Below are 18,632 nucleotides of genomic sequence, written 5' to 3'. Positions count from 1 at the left end.
TCTACGATAACCAAATTTTGAACATACTGAAAACACATTGAACTTGAAAAGGTAATGTCTTTCTTTATTTCCCCTCACTACCCACTCTAACAGTGTTAGTTTTAGACAGTTTTTACAACTTGTACAAATGTTTAACTGACATTGTTAACAAAACAAATTTAAGTGCCAAGTAATATTAACATAAAGTGCAGAGCAACTTAAAGCAACAATTACTGCCCTGAGCAAACTGTAAAACATTGACGATGTAAACAAAAATTGAGTGGGACAGGAGGTCCATTGCACAAGAATAAAGTGCGGGGAAAAACCCACCCACAACCTCAGGCTATTTCACCCCATTTCGTTTGAACATAACACCCTGTTCCTCACAAAATCGCGAATGTTTTGAATAGTTCTGTCTGTCAAAACAGGGTGCTCAGCGCGCTTGCACTGCTCACACTCCAACTTTGATGCAAGGTGTCCTTTAGCGATATGTATTTTGAAGTGTTTCATAACAGCACTGACTTCAACCTTGCTCCATGGCCTTTTCACACATCTTCTTGACGATTTGACCTCTGTCAATCAAAAGAAAATTGTATATGTTAAGATAGGGAAGACAATAACTGTTACAATTTAATTTATATTTTCTTGAAATAACTTCGGAGCCACTGAAATGTAGGTTACAAATGTTTAGGATTGTCCCCTGATAGTCGAATATTCGAATCAATAGTTGGAGATCCCGTAGTCGACTGAGATTTCTTTAGTCGAGTATTCGCTTTTTGTTGTTGTTGTTGTTGTTTTATCAGTCAGTGTGCAGTGTACTGCTGGGGAAATTTTGGTCCCCAAATGTAGCTGCAAGGATGGATGGAGTCCTACCTTTGGAGCTGGTTACCACACTCTGGGTTGTACACAGTTTCTTTTGCCCTGGAGAACCAATACATGATTTTGTTAGAATAGCTAGTACAAACCATTTGTGGAGAAGTTTATTTTCCAAACGAAACAATGCTATTTATTGAACATAAGCTGTAACTTGAACTTGATCCCTAAAATTATATGAAGATGTGAAGAGAGACAACTCTACAATTTTGAAGGACTAGATGAAATTGCACGTCACTATGCATGCACTCAATATGAATCCCACCCCCATCCAGATTAAAAAAAAAAAAAAAAACTTCTATCCAATCAAGATTTGGTAGTAGTGCTTTGGTGTTAACTTTGATATGGACTGACTTTATGAGGACATGACATGACTCTGTCAAGAGTAAGCATTCATGATTGGACTTAGCTGTTGTGGAATGTTTGAAGGGAAAAGTTACAGCATTGTCAACAGGCACAGCTGATGGTCAACTGTGACAGCTTTTAGAATACAGAAATGCGGGGGTGACCGGTAGTCGAGTGGTTAAGTCGCGTACCACATGGGTGCTAGCGCTCTGAAGAGCAGGTCCCCGATTCAATTCCTGACCGGACGGACCATTTACTTCATGTCATTCCCCTACTCTCTTCCCTGCATTTCCTATTTTTCTCCACTGTAATAAAGGCCACCTAACCAACAAATATTTAAAAAAAAAAAAAAAAAAAAAGAAGAATATAGAAATGCATGTAATCCAATCACCGCCTCATAGCTAGGTGAGGTGGTTAAATCTGTTACAAAATAGAGATGATCATGTACTGGAATTGGAGGAATGATCATGCACTGGAATAAATTCACTATTATTAACTGTCTATGTTGATAGCATAAAATCAAACTTAGATAGTAAAGGTAATTAATTTAGAGTAAAAACGAATCAGAGTTTGGTCATTATGTTCACGTATCTGTCTGGGTCTGTCTCACCAAACAGTTAGAGGGCCACATCAGCTCTCATTCACTGAGAAATACCAGAGGCTGCCTTCAAGGAGACGAAGCAAGGTCTGTCCAAAAAGTAACTTGATATGTTGTAAGCCGCTTATTTGAAGAAAAAAGTTGCTAATGTGGTCTGAAAGACACCAAACATAGTAAGTGATCCAAAGCTTAAGTCGTCACCCTCTATGGTCCTGAAAATGCAGTTTACCTCATCATAAGGTTAACAAATTCAAGACTGTTCACTAAACCCGATTTCTAGAATACCCTCTGAATCATTACTACAACTTTAAACAAATAAAAACTGTACCTTTGTAACTCTTGGCCACATCCTGGATAGATTCCATTCTTTTTCTTTTCTCTAAGGAAAAAAAAAGTCAAAGTGTAAACTTCTTCATTCTGAACTTTTTTAACATCCATTACAAGCAACATATTTATGTTCCTTAAGTTTGATTCCATTCTAACTGCAAAGTAACAAGTAATGATATATCCAATTAATAACTTATACTATAATACTACAATCTGGATCCATATGAACAGTGAACATTAGAGGCAAATTTAACAAATAACACTGAACATATTCTAAGTATATTAAAGTCCCTTTGTAGTACAGGCCCCTGACAGCATTTTATATAATTTACACCCATTATGAGAGCTAAAGGTAGTTTAAAAGCAAAACTTAAATCTGATTTCTCCCTTTTAGAATACATACAGCACAGTAACGCTGCCTGCAATATAGCAAGGGCAATGTAACGGCCGGGCTCCACCGGCTGCAAACGTAAGCGTCACGTCAGCGTAGCGTCGCGGCGTATTCATTTGGGCTCCACTGACCGCGTACGGAAGCGGCACGTAGAGAAGCCAACGGGGTTGTTTACCGTTTGCCGAGCCGAGAGGCTGCATGAAATGTTAAAGCATTTCCCACCTAAGTAATTACATATATTTGAGTTATCTACAAGTTTACTGTAGGCTACTGTTTGTCATCTACTCGCTTTCAAATGTCCGCCACGGACATTTACACAATGTCACGGATAAACATGAGTAAATGCATGAAAAAAAAAAAAAAAATCATATATCACCTCTGAAAATGGTTTATTCAATTAAAAACACATTCTGCTCGTTTAGCACACTATTTCATGTAGTTTTTATCTGCTGGAGGGTCGCATAGGGGAGCATAGCGCGACAAAAATAGAAGAGCCGTGTAAAATAGAGAGTTGTCGCGCGACAGACGGCGGTTGTTGTGCCGCTCCTGTTGCCAGTGGAGCCACTGTAATTGATTAACAGGGTGGCGCTGCGCAGACGAAACACGCCGCTGACGTGCCCGGTGGAGCCTCCATAAGGCTTTCCCACATTACCAGAGGAGCTGGTGACCTTCAGGCGCTCTTCATTTCTTGATTTTCTGGTGAAAGAATACAAAAAAGGCCTTCAGCATCAATTGAAGTTAAGTGATCAATGGTAAATGGACTGTACTTATATAGCCCTTTTCTAGTCTTATCAACTACTCAAAGCACTTTACAATACTGGTCTATCATTCACCCATTCACACCACATTCATACACTGATAGCTTAAATGCGGAAACCATGCCACGATTTGACTCTTATCATTGTTGATTTATTGACTGTGTACCTTGCTGACTTTGTGGTAGTATTAAAGCAACATAAGGGAATCTGAATATGGTCCTTACTCCAAAATATACCATGAATGTATACTGGAAGATATTCAGTACATACCACTTAGTCCGGACCCATCAACTCCATCTCCGTCATCTCTACTGCCTCCACTGCCTTCACTGCCTCCACCGCCATCGTCATCACCACCGCCATCACCACCGGCATCGTCACCAACACCACCATCGTAGTCATCGTTGTCACCATCGCCATCGCCATCGTCATCACCATCACCATCACCATCACCCAGCTCTGGGTCCAATGCCTAAAGAAATGATTGATGCAAAAAATAAAAATAATTGTTGCTGCAAGTTTGTACACCTGACATGTTTCTGTATCATGTACCAAAACATTGAGGCATATTTACTTTTTATATTCTAAAAAGTCTGAATTTACATCTTCCCAATTTAAAAAATGTCCAAAATACTGTTGTATTTCTTTAGTCTCACTACTTTGTTTGTAATTGATCCTGTAGTAAAATATTATTCTTTTGAGAAGAGCCATTAAGAGTGTTGTTACCACCACATACCTTCAAGCTCAATCTCGTCAAGAGACTTTCCCTGGAATTTTGCAAGAGTTCCTTTCTCCATTGCAAGTAGAAGCTTTGTGATTTTTGCCATTTCTATAGTTGCCTCCGGCAGACGATAAAAGTCTCTGTGGACTCGTATATCGTGGCCCAAAAAGTTGGCCAGTTGGTCCAGCTCATTGTTCTTGAGGTTGAGTATTTGGGACACTGTTGCAATGTGCTTGCGAAGATATGTAGACCTCAGATTATCAGGATTCTTTGCACCACACATACTTGCAAACTTTCTTATGCAGTCCTGTCCCCTGTAGTAGCTCATGGAGGGGCACTGTGGTCGTCCAAATAGGAAGGGATTATCCTTATGCACATTACATGCATCTCTTTTCTCTACAAGAAGTGTTGTTGCACTGACAGCCTCAGGGTTTAACAAAACAGCAACTTTCCTATCTCTTTTGCCGATAATTTCTACCCTGCTGAAGTGCTGGGCTAACTTTTGTTCAAACGGTGACAGGCTAGCAGCTACATCACTATGGAGCTCAGTCTGGTCTCTTTTCTTGAATGACTCAAGTGACATTTTTGAGACTTCTCCTGCACGACGCCTGTTAAAGAGGATGATCTGAGCAAGTGTCACCCTAGCAACTTCTGCATACGCCTGTGGAGACTCATGCTCTTTCAGGTCTGCAATGGCGGCAGCCGATTTTTCCTCCAGGTGCTTGTGCAAAAGCTGCACATCCTCTGTGAATGGTATGGTGGATGGTTTATTGTACTTTGACTTGCTCAAAGTAGCCAGTGCAGTGTGGGAGACTTGTCCTGCCCATTCTTTTGTGCAGAGTTGTGTAAATCGTTCCGCTGCTTTAATCAAATTTTCATTCTCTGCTGCGATGGCCCTGCAGAGAATAATGTCACCAATCTTCTTCAGCGAGTGTCCCAATTTCAGGGCAAGACTGGGTGTACAATAGGAGTGCTTCTCTTCATCATATCCAGCAACTTCTCTGACAGCTCCAACGATTTTGTAAAAATTGTTTGGTTTTACAGCATCTTGAGCTAAATATAGAATATTTTTTCCTTAAGGTTAACAACAGTCTGCCCATTTCCCGAGCCTTTGTTCTGATGTACTCAAATTTTGTTGGATCATTCCCATGCTTGTTGTAGAGAGACTGGCCCAGTTGCAATATGAGGAAGTCATTACGGACTACAGATGCTACCTCATCGTCCCTCATCTTTCCAAGGATCTTCCACACTCCAGGGGACACTGCTTGGCTGTATGTTGACTCTGCAATATCTGCCAGAACTAAGGCTTTGGTCTTAGAAATAGCTTCAGTTTCTGAGACCATCTTTGACGGGCATCTATGCGAGTGGCGCCACAGCTCTTTACGGATAAACAGGCCTTTACAATATGCACAGTGCACATGCGTTTTGGCATTCACCGAGATTTTTGATGGTCCTGGTCTTCTTTTCAGTTTCAATTGTCCATCATGTTTACGCATTACTTCTTGATTATGTTCATAATTACCTTTGTTCCATAACTTCTCAAGTAACCTCTTTCTCTCTTTTGAGTTCTTAGGGAATGAGAATGCTTCAGCAATATCAGGCTCTACTTTCTCATGCTTTTTAAGGTGACGAGATATTTTAGACTGAGGTGTTTTGCAAACATAGCAGTAATTTTTTGATGTGCAAGAAGAGACTTGTGGTGCTGCTGCAGTCTCAGTAGAAAAGACTCTGTTGTACTTCTTGGAAGAGTCTGGGTATTACTTGTAGTAGGATCATCAACATCAGAACAGGGTTCACTATCAGGTATGAAGTCATCATCAATGCCAACTCTGCCAGAGTTGGAAGCATCCTGTCCTCCTGTTCCATGCAGGATATAGGTTGCAGGACTGTCTTTGTCCTTTCCTGGGAAGAAAGTGAGTCAACTGGTCCACTCTTGCGATGTGGTAGGTTTAGATCCTCACTATCACTAAATAGTTCAGTGTCAGTTACAACATCTTCATCAGAGTTGGATCCATCAGACCTTGGTGCAGTGTCAGCTATGTAGAGATCACCAGAGGAACAGCCATCACTACTTGCAGAGTCAGAAACAATCTCATCGGGTATAACATCCTATGCAGAAAAAAGAGCTTATATTAACCCCCAAAAATCTACTACTGTGTAAGTCACAATCCGACACCAAGAACACTTTAAAATCAAATTTAAAATGGAACCAAGGAAAATGAACATACCAGCGACTGATTCTTCTTGAAAAAGCAGGATTTGTGCCAGGATCTTGAACACACTAAAAGCACATTGAAATGAAAAGTTAGCAAGTTGTGCTAATGCTTTTGTTTTAATTTAACATAAAAACTGCACTAAAGTAGGGCTGCACGATAAATCGCATTTTCATCGCCATCGCGATATGAACATGCAAGATAAACGCGATCGTAAAGACCGCCTGAACTGCGATGAATGAAAAATCAGTGTTAATACTCGTGCCATGCATTTACACTCAGCATGTGAGCATTTGGGAAGCCCTAGACACCGTTTGGCTAATTAGATGAAGCCTCAGCTACCCTGTCAGGTCATGTGTCATTTGCTGGAGGTGAACAAGTAGGAGAGAGGAGCAAGGAAAATATGAAGAAGTTGTTGTGAACAAGCACAGTACTTTTGCTACTTGGAATTATTTTGGATTCAGGAGAGACGTTTTATGGACGTGCACTGTCGCAAGTCGATAATGCTGAGGACATTTGGAGGATATTTCTCCTTCCTCTTTGTATTTCTGCCATTTTCTCCTCTGTGAAACTCTGAAGCCTCCTCCTCCCTGCTCCTAACACTGTTTCACTTTAGGAGCTCTCTTAAGCTAAGATACTTTACAGGGTTCCTAGAGCTTAAGGCAAGTTAAATTTAAGACTTTTAAGACTTTTTAATGCCACTTGAAATGAAATTTAAGACCAACGACACAATCAACACAAATGAAATAAATGAATAAATCCAACTCCTCATTTGATTTGTATGATTGGTGTTTTGTCATGGTGTTCAGACACCACAGTACCTTTGCTTTTAGCTAGGTGTGCACCCAAACACTAGGTTCGTTCGAGATGAGCCAGGCCTGTGCAGATTCGATCACCGGCGATCGGCGCACAATGCATGCCGTTAGTTTTGTGTCCAACTTCATCCCGACTTGCTCTGATGTATTACAAAAGTCCTCGGGCGCAGTTTTTAGAGCCAGGCGCTGCAGTTGCTCTCCACCGACTGCACCGCCTGGCTCTCACCTGATCTAACAGCTGACTGGTTCAGATGTCAACTCAACAAGATGACGTTTTAGATAAACTTTTAATTTTTGATGAATTTTAGAGATTAAGATTGTATTTGTCTGATCTGAAGGTTTATTCTGTGAACAGAAACATGTTGTGTGACTGATGGTGAAGTTTAGTTTTCAGAGACTGAATATATTCATCATAAACTATACAGAGTCTACTGTATATTAATATTGGACGGTTTAATTATTGAAGTATTTAGCAACACAAAGACTTGTGGTCAGTGGGATGTGAGGATTCTTAAAATAACATCAGATGTGAAGCCCTGACTGTATCTGACTGATCTTTAATGAAAGCTGTTGTCTTGTATAAAATATGAACCTTATAGTCAAGCACTGTTTATTTAGCCTGTGTAGCTGAGGCGACAGGTCAAACTGATATGATGCTGATTTACAGGAGAATTCATGTCAAATGGAGTTGGAGTTTAATAAAAACACGTTTGAAATCATTTATTTCATTATTCAGTGGGCATGGACTATTCGATTTTTGGGGTCTAGCAGTATACCTATTAAAAGAGAACGACATAGGAACTGTAGAGCTTATATACAACCTTATTGTCATCGCAATACTGAACAGTGTTACAGTACATTGCAGATTCTCCTCATATCGTGCAGCGCTACACTAAAGACAACAACAACAAAAACTGTTTGAGTGACATGAATACGAACATTTGCATGTGAGACCAAGCCATTTTAGACTGGAGACAGGTCCTGTGCAATCTTCACAATGGTCCAAACAGCTGACAAGTGAGCAGGTAACACTATGGTGGCACTGAGGAACCAATAAGGTATATATCAGTAATGATCAGTGTTGGAAACCCTTAACATAGGGTAAAAACACTTCTGAAGACTTCTGAGCAGTACCAACTTCTGACACCCATTATATAAAGAAATGCATGAAGGCCTAATACACACCCCCACTACAAACCATGAACGCCTGATTAGGAAAATGTCCTCTTAAGTACATTCTGACATAACCACACACACACACCCAATTCCTACTGTCCTTACAGGACACTTTGTCCTGACAGTCCTGTGCTGTGGCAGGTACATGTAGTGTACAACATTCAAAAGTGTGAAGACTTCTGAGCACAGTCATAAGATCAAACAAAACAGTATTATGTCTAGAAGTAAAATCATGATATTACAAGAATACTGTCAACTTACAATGTCATCCTTTAATGTTGGAGCTGCCCTGACCTCTGTCATCAAATCACGACCGCTGCACACCTCCTGTGACTGAGTCAATGACAGGCACAAATGTGAGTTTATTTTAAGCTAAAATAATTCATTTTCATTCTGCAAACACTGTGTTACAACACTGGCCATGAGTATGGCAGAAATGTCAGTTAATAGTCAGCAGGGAAGAAGGAAGACCGGAATAATGAACTTGTACTATAAAATTCTAAAGACCAAAACCAATTCTACTGTATTGAAGGTGACACATAAAGCAAACTAACTATGATGGCACAAACTACAACTTGCCTTTTCTGAGCCTGGCTCACTTTCTCTCAACAACAAAATTCCATGACTTTTCCAGGTTTTCCATGACCGTGGGAACCCTGACATAAGACCTCAATACTTTCAGGACTTTCCTGGTCTACAGTCCCTGACAAAAGTCTTGTCGCTTATCCTAGTTGTAGGAACAACAAATAATAACCTGACTTGTAGTTGATCAATTGGGTTCAGAAATAGCTTATATGAAAGGCAAAGACCTTTAGATTATGCTTATTATACCAAAATAAAGTTGAGTGTCATTCATTGAGTTTTATCATTTAATTAGGACAGAAAGGTCAGATTTTGCTTGGACAAAAGTCTTGTCGTGTCTTTAAACGATTCAACCAATCACAGATTAGAGCTCCACCTGTGACAAATACTGTAATTAACACATTCCCTGGTGTGTCTAAAAAGAACCCCAGCACACCAGACCTTCATGTGAAGTGCAACCTGACCGCTGACAACATGCCAAAGATTCAACCACAGACCAAAGTGCTGATCATCAAGAGCCTGAAGACCAAGTCTGCTGCTGAGGTGGCAGACATCTTCAGTGTATCCAAACGTCAAGTGGAGAGGATAAAAAAAAGATTTGAAGAAACTGGTGACGTTCATGACAAGCCCAGGTCAGGCAGACCCTGTAACACAACTGTTAGAGAGGACCGTTTGTTGCTTCGCAGTCCAGGGCCAGCCCTTTTCAACTGCAGCAGAGCTACATCAGAACTGGTCACCAGAAACCCCTGTATCTACCAGAACAGTTTGTCGAATTCTCTCACGCAATGGTCTCCATGGCCGAATTACTGCTCACAAACCAGCATTAAACAGAAGACAACAAAGCATCGTGTTGCATTTGCCAAGGCCCACAGCTTGCAGAAAGGATGGACAGTGGAAAAGTGGCAGAAGGTTGATTTTTCTGATGAATCATCCATTGAACTGCATCCCAATTGCCACAAATACTGCAGAAGACCTGTTGGAACCTGCATGGACCCAAGATTCACCCAGAAAGCAGTCAAGTTTGGTGGAGGAAAAATCATGGTTTAGGGTTACATCCAGTATGGGGGTGTGCAAGAGATCTGCAGAGTGGATGGCAACATCAACAGCCTGAAGTATCAAGAGGTTCTCGCTGCCCATTGCATTCCAAACCACAAGAGAGGGCAAATTCTTCAGCAGGATGGTGCTCCTTCTCATACTTCAGCCTCCACATCAAAGTTCCTGAAAGTGAAGAAGGTCAAGGTGCTCCAGGATTGGCAGCCCAATCACCAGACATGAACATTATTGAGCATGTCTGGGGTAAGATGAAGGAGGAGGCTTGGAAGATGAAACCAAAGAATCTTGATGAACTCTGGGAGTCCTGCAAGACTGCTTTCTTTGCCATTCCAGATGACTTCATCAATAAGTTATTTGAGCCATTGACGTATGGATGCAGTCCTCCAAGCTCATGGGAGTCATACGATATTAATTCTTTTTCCCAAGGCACCATGACTTTATGTTCTGATGTTATTGGAGCATGTTTGTGTATTCAACAGAAAGTATCATTTCTACAGTACATTATTTTTGTATGCGACAAGACTTTTGTCCAAGCAAGATCTGACCTTTCTGTCCTAATTAAATGATAGAACTCAGTGAATGGCACACAACTTTATTTTGGTATAATAAGCATAATCTAGAGGCCTTTGCCTTTCATATAAGCTATTTCTGATTCCAATTGATCAACTACAAGTCAAGTTATTATTTGTTGTTCCTACAACTTGGATAAGCGACAAGACTTTTGTCAGGGACTGTAGAATATCATTTGATATTCTTCAACTTTTTCAGGTTTAATATGACCATGGAAACCCTGAACATACAGTACGGGCCAAAAGTTTGGACACACCTTCTCATTCAATGCGTTTTCTTTATTTTCATGACTATTTACATTGTAGATTCTCACTGAAGGCATCAAAACTATGAATGAACACATGTGGAGTTATGTACTTAACAAAAAAAGGTGAAATAACTGAAAACATGTTTTATATTCTAGTTTCTTCAAAATAGCCACCCTTTGCTCTGATTACTGCTTTGCACACTCTTGGCATTCTCTCCATGAGCTTCAAGAGGTAGTCACCTGAAATGGTTTTCCAACAGTCTTGAAGGAGTTCCCAGAGGTGTTTAGCACTTGTTGGCCCCTTTGCCTTCACTCTGCAGTCCAGCTCACCCCAAACCATCTCGATTGGGTTCAGGTCCGGTGACTGTGGAGGCCAGGTCATCTGCCGCAGCACTCCATCACTCTCCTTCTTGGTCAAATAGCCCTTACACAGCCTGGAGGTGTGTTTGGGGTCATTGTCCTGTTGAAAAATAAATGATCGTCCAACTAAACGCAAACCGGATGGGATGGCATGTCGCTGCAGGATGCTGTGGTGGCCATGCTGGTTCAGTGTGCCTTCAATTTTGAATAAATCCCCAACAGTGTCACCAGCAAAACACCCCCACACCATCACACCTCCTCCTCCATGCTTCACAGTGGGAACCAGGCATGTGGAATCCATCTGTTCACCTTTTCTGCGTCTCACAAAGACACGGCGGTTGGAACCAAAGATCTCAAATTTGGACTCATCAGACCAAAGCACAGATTTCCACTGGTCTAATGTCCATTCCTTGTGTTTCTTGGCCCAAACAAATCTCTTCTGCTTGTTGCCTCTCCTTAGCAGTGGTTTCCTAGCAGCTATTTGACCATGAAGGCCTGATTCGCGCAGTCTCCTCTTAACAGTTGTTCTAGAGATGGGTCTGCTGCTAGAACTCTGTGTGGCATTCATCTGGTCTCTGATCTGAGCTGCTGTTAACTTGCCATTTCTGAGGCTGGTGACTCGGATGAACTTATCCTCAGAAGCAGAGGTGACTCTTGGTCTTCCTTTCCTGGTCGGTCCTCATGTGTGCCAGTTTAGTTGTAGCGCTTGATGGTTTTGCGACTCCACTTGGGACACATTTAAAGTTTTTGCAATTTTCCAGACTGACTGACCTTCATTTCTTAAAGTAATGATGGCCACTCGTTTTTCTTTAGTTAGCTGATTGGTTCTTGCCATAATATGAATTTTAACAGTTGTCCAATAGGGCTGTCGGCTGTGTATTAACCTGACTTCTGCACAACACAACTGATGGTCCCAACCCCATTGATAAAGCAAGAAATTCCACTAATTAACCCTGATAAGGCACACCTGTGAAGTGGAAACCATTTCAGGTGACTACCTCTTGAAGCTCATGGAGAGAATGCCAAGAGTGTGCAAAGCAGTAATCAGAGCAAAGGGTGGCTATTTTGAAGAAACTAGAATATAAAACATGTTTTCAGTTATTTCACCTTTTGTTGTTAAGTACATAACTCCACATGTGTTCATTCATAGTTTTGATGCCTTCAGTGAGAATCTACAATGTAAATAGTCATGAAAATAAAGAAAACGCATTGAATGAGAAGGTGTGTCCAAACTTTTGGCCTGTACTGTACATCACCAACTTCTGACACCCATTATATAAAGAAATGCATGAAGGCCTAATACACACCCCCACCACAAACCATGAACGCCTGATTAGGAAAATGTCCTCTTAAGTACATTCTGACATAACCACACACACACACCCAATTCCTACTGTCCTTACAGGACACTTTGTCCTGACAGTCCTGTGCTGTGGCAGGTACATGTAGTGTACAACATTCAAAAGTGTGAAGACTTCTGAGCACAGTCATAAGATCAAACAAAACAGTATTATGTCTAGAAGTAAAATCATGATATTACAAGAATACTGTCAACTTACAATGTCATCCTTTAATGTTGACGGAGCTGCCCTGACCTCTGTCATCAAATCACGACCGCTGCACACCTCCTGTGACTGAGTCAATGACAGGCACAAATGTGAGTTTATTTTAAGCTAAGATAATTCATTTTCATTCTGCAAACACTGTGTTACAACACTGGCCATGAGTATGGCAGAAATGTCAGTTAATAGTCAGCAGGGAAGAAGGAAGACCGGAATAATGAGCTTGTACTATAAAATTCTAAAGACCAAAACCAATTCTACTGTATTGAAGGTGACACATAAAGCAAACTAACTATGATGGCACAAACTACAACTTGCCTTTTCTGAGCCTGGCTCACTTCTCTCAACTTCGGGTGAGATTGTTCTTCACCGGTGCCTGAAATTGTAAAGAGGAAATGTACTGTTTAATCACTTGACTGGCAGCACTATCACTTAGTGGTCTTTAAGAAAGAAAGACAGGCGATAATTATGTTCATATTCACCTCAAAAGATGAAAGATTACTGTAACAATGTCATTATACACAACAAAAATTCCATTACTTTCAAATAACAGGGTTCCCACACATTTTCACAGACACAATTTCAAAACTTTCCATGACTTTTCAAGGACCCATAATATAATTTCCATGACCTGGAGAAGATTTAAGAGGTCCTGGAGGAAGTTTCAGGAAATAGGGAGCTCGTGTGCCAATGATTACAGTAAGATAGCCTAATTAATTACACTGCAGACAACAAAATTCCAGGACTTTTCCAGGTTTTCCATGACCGTGGGAACTCCTGACATAAGACCTCAATACCTTCAGGACTTTCCTGGTCTAGAATATCATTTGATGTTCTTCAGCTTTTTCAGGTTTAATATGACCATGGAAACCCTGAACATACATCACCAACTTTTGACACCCATTATATAAAGAAATGCATGAAGGCCTGATACACACCCCCACCACAAACCCAATACATGAATGCCTGATTAGGAAAATGTCCTCTTAAGTACATTCTGACATAACCACACACACACACCCAATTCCTACTGTCCTTACAGGACACTTTGTCCTGACAGTCCTGTGCTGTGGCAGGTACATGTAGTGTACAACATTCAAAAGTGTGAAGACTTCTGAGCACAGTCATAAGATCAAACAAAACAGTATTATGTCTAGAAGTAAAATCATGATATTACAAGAATACTGTCAACTTACAATGTCATCCTTTAATGTTGACGGAGCTGCCCTGACCTCTGTCATCAAATCACGACTGCACACCTCCTGTGACTGAGTCAATGACAGGCACAAATGTGAGTTTATTTTAAGCTAAAATAATTCATTTTCATTCTGCAAACACTGTGTTACAACACTGGCCATGAGTATGGCAGAAATGTCAGATTAATAGTCAGCAGGGAAGAAGGAAGACCGGAATAATGAACTTGTACTATAAAATTCTAAAGACCAAAACCAATTCTACTGTATTGAAGGTGACACATAAAGCAAACTAACTATGATGGCACAAACTACAACTTGCCTTTTCTGAGCCTGGCTCACTTTCTCTCAACTTCGGGTGAGATTGTTCTTCACCGGGTGCCTGAAATTGTAAAGAGGAAATGTACTGTTTAATCACTTGACTGGCAGCACTATCACTTAGTGGTCTTTAAGAAAGAAAGACAGGCGATAATTATGTTCATATTCACCTCAAAAGATGAAAGATTACTGTAACAATGTCATTATACACAACAAAAATTCCATTACTTTCAAATAACAGGGTTCCCACACATTTTCACAGACACAATTTCAAAACCTTTCCATGACTTTTCAAGGACCCATAATATAATTTCCATGACCTGGAGAAGATTTAAGAGGTCCTGGAGGAAGTTTCAGGAAATAGGGAGCTCGTGTGCCAATGATTACAGTAAGATAGCCTAATTAATTACACTGCAGACAACAAAATTCCAGGACTTTTCCAGGTTTTCCATGACCGTGGGAACCCTGGTAAGACCTCAATACCTTCAGGACTTTCCTGGTCTAGAATATCATTTGATATTCTTCAGCTTTTTCAGGTTTAATATGACCATGGAAACCCTGAACATACATCACCAACTTCTGACACCCATTATATAAAGAAATGCATGAAGGCCTAATACACACCCCACCACAAACCCAATACATGAACGCCTGATTAGGAAAATGTCCTCTTAAGTACATTCTGACATAACCACACACACACACCCAATTCCTACTGTCCTTACAGGACACTTTGTCCTGACAGTCCTGTGCTGTGGCAGGTACATGTAGTGTACAACATTCAAAAGTGTGAAGACTTCTGAGCACAGTCATAAGATCAAACAAAACAGTATTATGTCTAGAAGTAAAATCATGATATTACAAGAATACTGTCAACTTACAATGTCATCCTTTAATGTTGACGGAGCTGCCCTGACCTCTGTCATCAAATCACGACTGCACACCTCCTGTGACTGAGTCAATGACAGGCACAAATGTGAGTTTATTTTAAGCTAAAATAATTCATTTTCATTCTGCAAACACTGTGTTACAACACTGGCCATGAGTATGGCAGAAATGTCAGTTAATAGTCAGCAGGGAAGAAGGAAGACCGGAATAATGAGCTTGTACTATAAAATTCTAAAGACCAAAACCAATTCTACTGTATTGAAGGTGACACATAAAGCAAACTAACTATGATGGCACAAACTACAACTTGCCTTTTCTGAGCCTGGCTCACTTCTCTCAACTTCGGGTGAGATTGTTCTTCACCGGTGCCTGAAATTGTAAAGAGGAAATGTACTGTTTAATCACTTGACTGGCAGCACTATCACTTAGTGGTCTTTAAGAAAGAAAGACAGGCGATAATTATGTTCATATTCACCTCAAAAGATGAAAGATTACTGTAACAATGTCATTATACACAACAAAAATTCCATTACTTTCAAATAACAGGGTTCCCACACATTTTCACAGACACAATTTCAAAACTTTCCATGACTTTTCAAGGACCCATAATATAATTTCCATGACCTGGAGAAGATTTAAGAGGTCCTGGAGGAAGTTTCAGGAAATAGGGAGCTCGTGTGCCAATGATTACAGTAAGATAGCCTAATTAATTACACTGCAGACAACAAAATTCCAGGACTTTTCCAGGTTTTCCATGACCGTGGGAACCCTGACATAAGACCTCAATACCTTCAGGACTTTCCTGGTCTAGAATATCATTTGATGTTCTTCAACTTTTTCAGGTTTAATATGACCATGGAAACCCTGAACATACATCACCAACTTTTGACACCCATTATATAAAGAAATGCATGAAGGCCTGATACACACCCCCACCACAAACCCAATACATGAATGCCTGATTAGGAAAATGTCCTCTTAAGTACATTCTGACATAACCACACACACACACCCAATTCCTACTGTCCTTACAGGACACTTTGTCCTGACAGTCCTGTGCTGTGGCAGGTACATGTAGTGTACAACATTCAAAAGTGTGAAGACTTCTGAGCACAGTCATAAGATCAAACAAAACAGTATTATGTCTAGAAGTAAAATCATGATATTACAAGAATACTGTCAACTTACAATGTCATCCTTTAATGTTGACGGAGCTGCCCTGACCTCTGTCATCAAATCACGACCGCTGCACACCTCCTGTGACTGAGTCAATGACAGGCACAAATGTGAGTTTATTTTAAGCTAAAATAATTCATTTTCATTCTGCAAACACTGTGTTACAACACTGGCCATGAGTATGGCAGAAATGTCAGTTAATAGTCAGCAGGGAAGAAGGAAGACCGGAATAATGAACTTGTACTATAAAATTCTAAAGACCAAAACCAATTCTACTGTATTGAAGGTGACACATAAAGCAAACTAACTATGATGGCACAAACTACAACTTGCCTTTTCTGAGCCTGGCTCACTTTCTCTCAACTTCGGGTGAGATTGTTCTTCACCGGGTGCCTGAAATTGTAAAGAGGAAATGTACTGTTTAATCACTTGACTGGCAGCACTATCACTTAGTGGTCTTTAAGAAAGAAAGACAGGCGATAATTATGTTCATATTCACCTCAAAAGGTACCGCCCAGCCCCACTCTTGACCAATCAAATTACTCAAAAATAACTGTTGTATAAAATAAATTATAGTTAACACTGTCATTAACAGAACATGAGACCCTTATCTCACCATTGAGCGCCATGGCCAAGAGGAATCGCCATAGTTATATGTGATCTCCTCGCCTGGAAAGATTTCCTTGACAGCAAAAAGACACAAGTGTGGCTTTCCTTGGACCATTATTCTTTTGACTTTACAGTTGGGCTGTATGTGATCATCATTCACTAGTCGTCCCAGTGTTCCATCCTCTTTTGAAGCATCTATGCTGTGAGACAAATAGACCAGAAAAAAAAAAACTTTAAACTTTGCTTGGGGTTAAATTCTTAAATTGTCATGAGAGAAAAAAGACCTTCAGCCCAGCCTTGGCTTTCATGTAAAACACAAACTTTTTTAAAAACACATACGTATACTATTACACTTTTCTCACTAGCATATTGTGCAACAAAAGCCCTTTTTTTGTTAGACAGCTGCAGTCTTGTCATTTTCTCTTCCAAAACAGTTGGTTACTTCATCATATGATTTAACACCCTCTCATTTGTCAGTGTTTCCTAGTTTTTTTTTTTGCGGGTGGGGTGGGGTGAGGGCGGTCGGGGGGTGATCCTAGGACCTTCTGCCCACAGGACCCCATTACAAGAGCATTTGTACCTGACAAACATTTAACACAGATTTGTGTTCACATTTTTTATTTTAGAAATGGAACACTATTTTTCGGCTCCGCCTAGACATACTTAAATGATACTCATAGATGCCTGATAACTTTAACTTTATATAAAGCAGAGTCCTGCACTGGGTCAGGTACCCGCTGATTTGCGCATGTTTTTTTTAAAAAATGTTTTCCCGGGTTCGGATCTGGGTGGAAAAAATAATATGCAGGTCGGATCGCGGGTTTTAGATAAACACATCAAAATTAATATAAAAAAATAATAATTGAGCTAAAAACTAATCTTGTTAGTTAGTTCGGTAAACTACAGATATCTCGGTCATTATTTACTCTCTGAGGATCGCTTCCGCTATTTCGCAACGGTCATTGGTTCAGCTGTTTACACGCGTTTCACCATCTAATAACACAATTTGTGATTGGACGACACATGGCTGCCACCGTCTAACAAGCGCCGCTTCCAAAACAGTAAATAATTATTTAGGTATTTGAGAAGTAAGTGGATAAAACGTACAACTATCACTTTACATTACTTCCTCGATGGATTCTAAAAACACGTGACGGCTCAGAACTGCTGAACGCTGTTGCTCTGGACAGAAAGTAAGTCTATTATTACACATGTAAAGTTCCTTTACATAGATTAAAAGTTTAAAAGCGTTAACGTAACAAACAAGTGCTTTTACACTCGTATGGGAGAAGAACACAGAGGGTTGATGATGGAGCTGAAGTCATGTTTTTATTGTGAGAGCTGCTTCATTCAGGTCGTTGTTTACTTACTGGCACCTTAACTGTGGCGATATGCTGTTCAATATTCAGTCAATATGACCCAAAATGATTACTTTAAATCCGGGTTACGGGTTGGGCTGCGGGTCGTGTTTCAACGGGTTGGACCGGGTTGCAGTACTAATTGGCCTGATGCTGGTTTGCGTTCGGTGCGGTTTTGTACGCCCCGGTCGGGCAGGGCGGATCTTGAAAATTGGACCCGCAGGATTCTGATATAAAGTATGCCTCCTCTGTATGGATAGAAAATTCAGTTACAACAAAATAATCTCTATATAATCAAAGATTATATAAGTTGTTGCAAAGATTGCATTAAATGCATATTGCAAGTTGTGAAGAGACACTGCACATTTTCTTTTAAATCAGCAGCTGCAGACTAAACTGCTGCAAAAATGCGTAAAAGTAAATTGTCATGAGCCAGAAATAGATTAAGGGATTTTCCTGTTTGTTTTCAAAGAGTTTTTATTCCATTATATTTCAATCGCATATAGCTTAACGGACATGA

At 40.3% G+C, this 18,632-nt stretch overlaps 1 protein-coding gene and 2 long non-coding RNA genes across 6 annotated transcripts in view; 1 reads left to right on the top strand and 2 right to left on the bottom strand.

The window, feature by feature from the left end:
* The window catches only part of grb14 (growth factor receptor-bound protein 14), a 79,197-nt gene that overhangs the window by 24,309 nt on the left and 36,256 nt on the right, over nt 1-18,632 (top strand). The gene's annotated exons all lie outside the window — the stretch shown is intronic.
* LOC125899595 (uncharacterized) lies at nt 360-2,168 on the bottom strand. The gene is made up of 3 exons (XR_007450738.1): nt 2,124-2,168; nt 853-900; nt 360-551 (listed from the first exon to the last, which is right to left on the bottom strand). It is a non-coding gene; the product is annotated as an uncharacterized LOC125899595 (long non-coding RNA).
* Nucleotides 5,857-8,062, bottom strand: LOC125899594 (uncharacterized). The gene is made up of 3 exons (XR_007450737.1): nt 7,960-8,062; nt 6,221-6,273; nt 5,857-6,101 (listed from the first exon to the last, which is right to left on the bottom strand). It is a non-coding gene; the product is annotated as an uncharacterized LOC125899594 (long non-coding RNA).

This window comes from Epinephelus fuscoguttatus, linkage group LG13 (assembly GCF_011397635.1).
Source record: "Epinephelus fuscoguttatus linkage group LG13, E.fuscoguttatus.final_Chr_v1".
In the NCBI taxonomy this organism is placed as follows: domain Eukaryota; kingdom Metazoa; phylum Chordata; class Actinopteri; order Perciformes; family Serranidae; genus Epinephelus; species Epinephelus fuscoguttatus.
Note: the sequence above shows the minus strand (reverse complement) of the source record. Positions and strands in the feature narration are given on the sequence as shown.